Source organism: Brachypodium distachyon, chromosome 3, assembly GCF_000005505.3.
Source record: "Brachypodium distachyon strain Bd21 chromosome 3, Brachypodium_distachyon_v3.0, whole genome shotgun sequence".
Lineage (NCBI taxonomy): Eukaryota > Viridiplantae > Streptophyta > Magnoliopsida > Poales > Poaceae > Brachypodium > Brachypodium distachyon.
The window spans coordinates 7,779,357-7,786,500 of NC_016133.3; the positions used below are offsets into that span (position 1 = coordinate 7,779,357).

General features: G+C 47.7%; 1 pseudogene; it reads right to left on the reverse strand.

The window, feature by feature from the left end:
- Positions 1-955: 955 nt before the first annotated feature.
- Positions 956-4,290, reverse strand: LOC100836873 (annotated as a pseudogene).
- Positions 4,291-7,144: the final 2,854 nt, after the last annotated feature.

Sequence of the window (7,144 nt, forward strand, 5' to 3'; positions counted from 1 at the left end):
ACCTGCCCAACATGGGGAGCAGCAGAGAGAGGAAGCTTCGGCAATGAAGATGCTCTCGTGGTGTTTGATGGAGCAGGTGATGACCTTGCTCCAGAGGGGAGGAATTGAAGGCAGCAATAAACGCCGTAGAGGCACTAGACATCCGGGCAGAGGTGGTTGCCGCCGTTAACACGCACAACCACGGAGCCTACCTGCGATTCCATTGGTTTTGCCGTCCGCGTGCCCCTTGAAGAAGAAGAGAAGCAGAGCCTGCTCTGCCATCATTGCGTCTGTCCTGGCGTCGTCCTCTGTCTGCAACAGCAGCCTCCGCCCTCGACATGCGGACAACGTCCTCCCTAACGCCGGCGAGATGCTGCTGCAGGCGGACGTCCTGGCGTCATCGAGCCACGCAGCATCCTCCGCCCTCGATCTATCCATGCGCATGGCGTCCGTACTTGCACCGGCGAGCCGCACTGCATCCACTACCTGCAGCGGCGGCCTCCGCCCTCAATATCTGCATGCGTGACCACGGAGTAGAAGCCTCCGCCGGGCCTAGGGACGAGGCAGTTCTTCAGTCCGGCTGGGGACGAGAGAGCAAGATGGAGACAGAGCTCGGTGTGGGACAGAGGTGGAAGAGAGCAGGGGAAAGTGCGTGGATCGGGAAATTGTGTAGATACAGCGATGGTCATGCGGCGTTCAGGGTTAACCCAAGTACGGAACGTTCTCCCGATAGATTAATTGTAATCTTTATAGATAATACTAATTTGAGTCTCGGTTCGAGCCACCACTAATCCACCCATCTTAATTATCTTAGTCCTCCAATTTATGCAACACTAGCTAAGTGACCCGTGTGCTGTTATGGTCTTCACAAATTATTTATATTCAAAACAATGATATTTAGACTGATGGTTATCCTCAATTGTTTCTTTAAGCAGCACTTGCTAAAATTATTCTGTATGTCTCATCCATAGAAGTATTGAAGCACAATAAATATTGTTGAATTAGGCTATGTTCCAAATGACATGCAACCTGTGCAGGCACACGGCTTGACGACTAGTACATTACTAGTTTAGAGAACAGGCATTATTCGCAGGTTTAACTTAATACAGTCCAGTGTTAACATATTTAGATTACAACCCAAATACTGCCTGCTTCTAATAAATTACTAGTAGCACCGTTGCAGCTAAACTTGCTTAATCTGTGGTGGTTTTCTTCGTCATAGTTGTTGTCCAATTTACAACCACAAGCACATAGAGTTTATCATATAGCTCATCAAAGAGTAGGAAATAAGACGTCCTCCATGTTTTCTTGAACAAAAGGGAGCAGAACACCACCCAGAGGCCAACCACAAAACCAATACTTAGTCCAAAATAGAATGTCATTATCGCTGACCCTTCCTTGCTTACTGAAGAGTGGCTTTGTACTGTACCATTCCTGAGCAGTTCTTCTGAAGAGGTGGGCCGCAGAGACCAATGTTGCCAATGTACATAGATGCTGGATCAGTTGGGCTGAGTGTATCGAGCTGGTGCCCAGATGGTATTCTCCCTGATAAGTTGTTGTATGACAAGTTCAGATAACTTAGTGATGTTAGATTAGATAGACTTGAAGGGATTTCACCATAAAGCTTGTTGTCTGAGAGGTCAAGTGATTCCAATGATTGCATAGAACCAATTTTCTCTGGGATTTTTCCAGTCAAATGGTTCCTCGACAAATTCATGTTCACTGGACCTGTCTTAGGACCTATGTTGTTGGGGATATCTCCAGTTAAATGATTGCAGGACAAATCTAGATTCACCATGTAGATGAATTGACCAATGTAATCACGCTTGCCCTTTTGTGACTGCAGATATGCTCACATATGAATTAGGCCCTAGGCTGTCAGATACTTCTTCAGGGTCACCGTAAGGGCTGTCTTGTAAATACTGAAATGCTGTTTCTGTGGTATAGTACACGCCATACATTCTAAGCAGGGAATGAGGTATTGTTCCTGAGAAGTTGTTGCGTGCTAGGTCCAAATATTGTAGATGACCAAGTCCTCTGAGCTGCATAGGTATGTATCCAGAAAACATGTTGGACCTGAGCCGCAGTATTGCCAGTTGTGCTAATTTCTCTCCAATCCATGCTGGTATGCTTCCAAAAAACTTATTCTGCCCAAGATCAATGAAAGTTAGTTCTGGGCAATTCTGTAAGAACGAAGGGAATTCGCTGGAGAGGCTATTATTGTCGAGCCTCAGAGTTCGAATTGACATGGGCATTGGCGTATCAGAGCTAGAATCAGTAACTGGAGACGCCGTACCAGGTGAGCCCATGGTTGATCTTGATGCCATATATTCTGAACATCGTGGGAGCTCACCTGTTATCAAGTTGTTTGCGATATCAAATAATGTCAAAAGCTTCATTTGGCATATTGATGGTGGGATAACACCGGTGAAATAGTTGTAAAAAAAAATCAGACCATTTACAAGCATTGGATATTTGACATTCAATGATGGTGAAGGCCCTGACAGAGAGTTCCTCGATAGATCCAGAGTTTGTATTTGCGAAGGTATCTGCTGTACTGAGCCAGTGAATTGATTTGAGCTTAAGTCTAAGAAATATGCTTCTATTTGTCCAAGAGTAGCTGGTAATGTGCCACTGATGTTATTACTTGAGATATCCAAAAGATCAGCCCTTGAGAAAACATCCCAAAACCAATCAGGCATGGTATCAGCTATGCTGGTATTGGACATAAAAAGGGAGGAGTATTCTTCTGCCATTTGAGCCACTGAGGGAATCCTGGCCCAAGATGGCATGATTTCAACCCTAATATCTGCAATCTGAATGGAGGAACCCAGTCAGAGTTCCACTTCATGGTAAATGAATTTGCAGATAAGTGCAACTCCTGTAAATCTGAAAGCTTGGAAAAGAGTTCTTCAGTGATGAGCCCATCCATCTGATTGTAGCATAGGTTTAGGTAAGTCAAATTAGACAGAGTACCTATCCCAGTGGTCAGAGCTCCTGTAAGCCTGTTGAAACTGAGATCGAGACTGCTCAAGCTAACCATGCGGCTCACCCAGTCTGGCAGGGAGCCAGTTATGTTATTATGACCCAGGTTCAGTACTTGAAAGTTACTCCATGCACATTTTGGTAATCTCTCAAGGAATTCAGTCATGTCCCCTTCGACAAAATTCCATTCCAGTTCAAATATTTTCAGATTGCAAAGATTCATCAGTGCACCTGGTACCATTCCTGTTACAGAGTTGCTACTCAGCTGAAGGACTTCAAGTGAACTCAAGTTTCCCAATTCAGCAGGAAGAGGACCACTGATAAAGTTAAAATCAAGATTGAGATACTTCAGGCTGGTTACACCCGAAACCAAGCTCAAAGCATCAGATGTTTCAAGGGAATTGAAAGAGAGGTCGAGGATCTTGAGCCTAGTGAGGTTGGAGTAGGGGGCAGAGTGGACTGTGTTATCATCTCTAGGGAGCCAACATGCAGATAGCCTAAGGACTTCAATAGTCGAAAGCAAGTTTACTGTACCCACCCAACCTGTTACGGTGCTGAGGTTCACATTACTCATATCAAGATGTTTGAGCAAAGAGAGCCGTCGTAGCCATGAAAGATCTGCCAAGTACAACTGATTATAACCAGATCCCAGACCGAGATATAGTAACCTCGATAGATTACCAAGCTGATGGGGCACTGGGCCAGAACAGTTGAGACCAGAGAGGTTGAGGTACGCAGGTTATGAAAAGACCCTAGGAACTCTGGTAGGCGGCCTCGAGGCCCCGCAAGAAAGTCGTTTCCACTAAGATCTAGGTGTTGCAGATGCTCTAGGGCTTTCACAGAAGTACTTACCTCACCTATTAGGGAAGTCTGCCATGCATGGAGGTCAAGCTTGATGACATGGCCAGTTCTGTTGCTGCACTTGATGCCGATCCATTGGCAGCAGTCCTGCCCTTGCCATGAAGAGAGGAGACTGTCGAAATCGTCCGTGATGCCTGCTTTGATGGACAGCAAGGCTTCCCTCTCCCTGGAGATGCAGCCTCCTTCATGTCGCCATGTATCAGGTTTGTACGCTGTGATTTTGGTGAGCAGGAGAAGGAAGACTGCAAGTGCAAACATGGTGGACTTTGATCTCAAAGCCAACTCCAATTATTGGAGACAACCTTTTCTTTCTTCTTGAGAAAATGCAAAAGCCTCGTTGATTTTTATAGACAGAGTATTTACAAAGCTCAGTTGAGGCCAGGGTTACAATTTAAACTTTCATGACTCTAGTGAACATACCAATCGATATGGATGGGTTTGTGGGATGTGTATTGTGGTCTTCATACTGTGTTTCACTACTTTATGTTTTTTTAAGGGTGTTTAACTACTTAAAGGGATCGTCATTCAATGTTATCGCTATTAGAGGAGAAAATTGCACGTTTAGTCTACATCGGCTACAACGATAAGTTACAGCTTTTTCGTTTTGGGGGCCACGAGTCCATGACAGGTTAGTGCATTCTGGCGATTTGACTTTGAGGTTTGCTTCAGCACACCCCCCCAGGAAATTGGACGGTGGAGATTAACACTTGACTTGCCCCTTCAATTATAAACGGTAGTTTAGTCTATTTGACGATCCCCTGTCGTTTTTCCTCTCCTTTTTCATCCGGTCAATCACCATCTCGTAGGCGTTTCCCGTGTGCACGGGTCGATCCCGGCCCCGTCAGCCTCTGCCTCGCCAAAACGGTCGGCCGGCGCACGGCGAGATCATCCGAGAGCTCCTGAGCGCCCTGGGCGCGCGCGTCCACGGCGACCGCGGCCAGCACGTCCTCCTCCTCTGCACCGCACGTGAGCTAGCTACTACCTCCGATTTTAAATTCTTGTCTCAAATTTGCTGAAATATGTTATTAGAATTTGAGTTGTGGGCCTGATCAGCCCAAGCCCATTTTAATAAATTCTGAAAAATCTCAAAGACCCATTCATGAAATGGGATGAGGGGAGTGGAAAGAGAATAATTCCACCTTACTAATTTAGAGCGAGTGAGACCAACGTATAAGAGATGTTATTTCTCACATATTGAGCAAATGAGCAAGAGAAATCCCCACGCGCGCTCCTCATCCTCCTCCTCCTCCTCTCGCCTCGTCACGACGCGTGCGCGCGCCGCGTTTCGTGGATCGATTTCGAGTTCGAGCCGTGCCGGGCCGGTGCCGGGCCTCTTAAATCTGTTACGGACGCGTGCAGATTTTGTGGAGTCGGTTCAGGTTTCCTAAAACCGAACCGACCTATACCTGCGTGACTATATAAACAGCAGCCCGTCCCTCCGATCGGTACGTAACACAACCGCGCTAGGGTTTCGCCTGTCTCTCGCTTTTGCGCCGTCGTCGTAGTCTACTCCATCCCGAGCGCTGGCGTGCACCAACGATCGGGAGGGCAGGTCTCCGGAACCTTTCGCCTTTGCGATCCTGTACGGGAGAGGGCGAATAAGGTTTTTGGGAAGAGCTCCGTGTGACTGCTCGCTTCCCTGCAACCACGGGTCGTCTGCCTTCTCGGTTCGACAGGTGCGCGACGCGCCGCCGTCTTCTTCGTCAACAACTTCGTCAAGCAAACGTAACAGCAACGGCTTCCTCTCCACCGCAACAGTACGTACATTGTGATTCGATCTGTTGTTTAGTTATGATCTGCGAGTTCATATTGCTGTTCGTTGGGCTGTTTAATACTTCTAGTATTTTCGAGATGCATCTGCTAGTTGCTACTGTCGTCATGATCTATATTCTAGAATTATTCATTAAATTATTATTCTCGAAATTGATTAATTTTCCAACAATCCAAAAACCTTATTGTAGGCAATTTCCTGCTTTAACTATGGGTTTAGCTGATGCATTGAAGCCGGATAAATTTTCCGGGATGTACTTCAAGAGATGGCAGTTAAAGGCCATGCTCTGGCTGCAGACTCTGAAAGTATTCTGGGTGACAGACGGCAAACCAGAGGGAGATTTATCTGAGGAAGATCAAAAAAATTTCCAGGATGCCAATGTTGCTTTTAGAGGATGCATTCTGAGTGTTCTTTCTGATTGTCTCTGTGATGTGTATATGCACATAGAAGACGGGAAGGAGCTGTGGGATGCACTGGATGCTAAATTCGGTGCAACCGATGCAGGCAGTGAACTGTATACCATGGAGTCGCTGAACGACTACAAGATGGTGGATAACCGTTCTGTAGTTGAACAGGCGCATGAGATACAGATCATTGTGAGAGAGCTCAAGCTTCTCAAGTGTGAATTGCCCGACAAGTACGTGGCTGGGTGCATTATTGCAAAGTTACCTCCTGCATGGAGGAGCTTCGTCACGTCTCTGAAACACAAGAGACAGGAGATATCAGTTGAACAACTGATAGCGTCCCTTGATGTTGAAGAGAAAGCTCGGGCTAAGGACACCACTGAGAAGACTGTTGATTTTCCGTTTAACGCCAATATGGTACAGAGGAACTTTCGCGGCAACGGAAAGAACAAAGGGAAGAAGTCCCTTGTTGTTAACAACAAGCCTGCGCAGACTAGATGTCGTAGCACGGTCTCAGACACCGGGGATGCGCAGGCACCCCCTTTTTGGTTCGGCAGTGGGCGACGGCGATCGCTCCGGCGATCGCCGGCGAGGCCAATGCAAGGCGTAGGAGCACAATGAACACGGGAACGTTTTTACCCAAGTTCGGGCCACCTTGAGGTGTAAAACCCTACGTCCTGCTTCTGAGTTTGTTATTAACCAGCGAACAAGGGCTTGCAAGTTGCCGGGGGGAGTCCTCGGGTGCTCTCTTTTTAGCTAAGTGCTACTTGCTATTCTTGGCTAGAGCTAGTATGGATCCGAACCCTTTGACCGTTGCCGGGGGTCCTCCTTTTCTACCGAAGGGGATACCACATGTGCCACGGTGCATGGATGACAAATGGCGAGCAGAGAGCCAGGGCAGCTCCCCCTCAGTGCGCTGGCTTGCATGCAGGGTGAGTAGCCCTGCAACTAGGGGCCTAGGCGCCTAAAAATTTCACCCGGCCTGTCACTATAGCCTGACTGGACGGGGAATCCCCTTTCTGTCGGTGCATTAAATGCTCGCGTGTGCTCCACTCTTCGTCCTGACGAACCCTGCGCACACGGAGCCCGCCGAGCGGCCACGTGGCGTCGCTGCCCTGCCCGCTCGGTCCCGCTCCTGTAACGG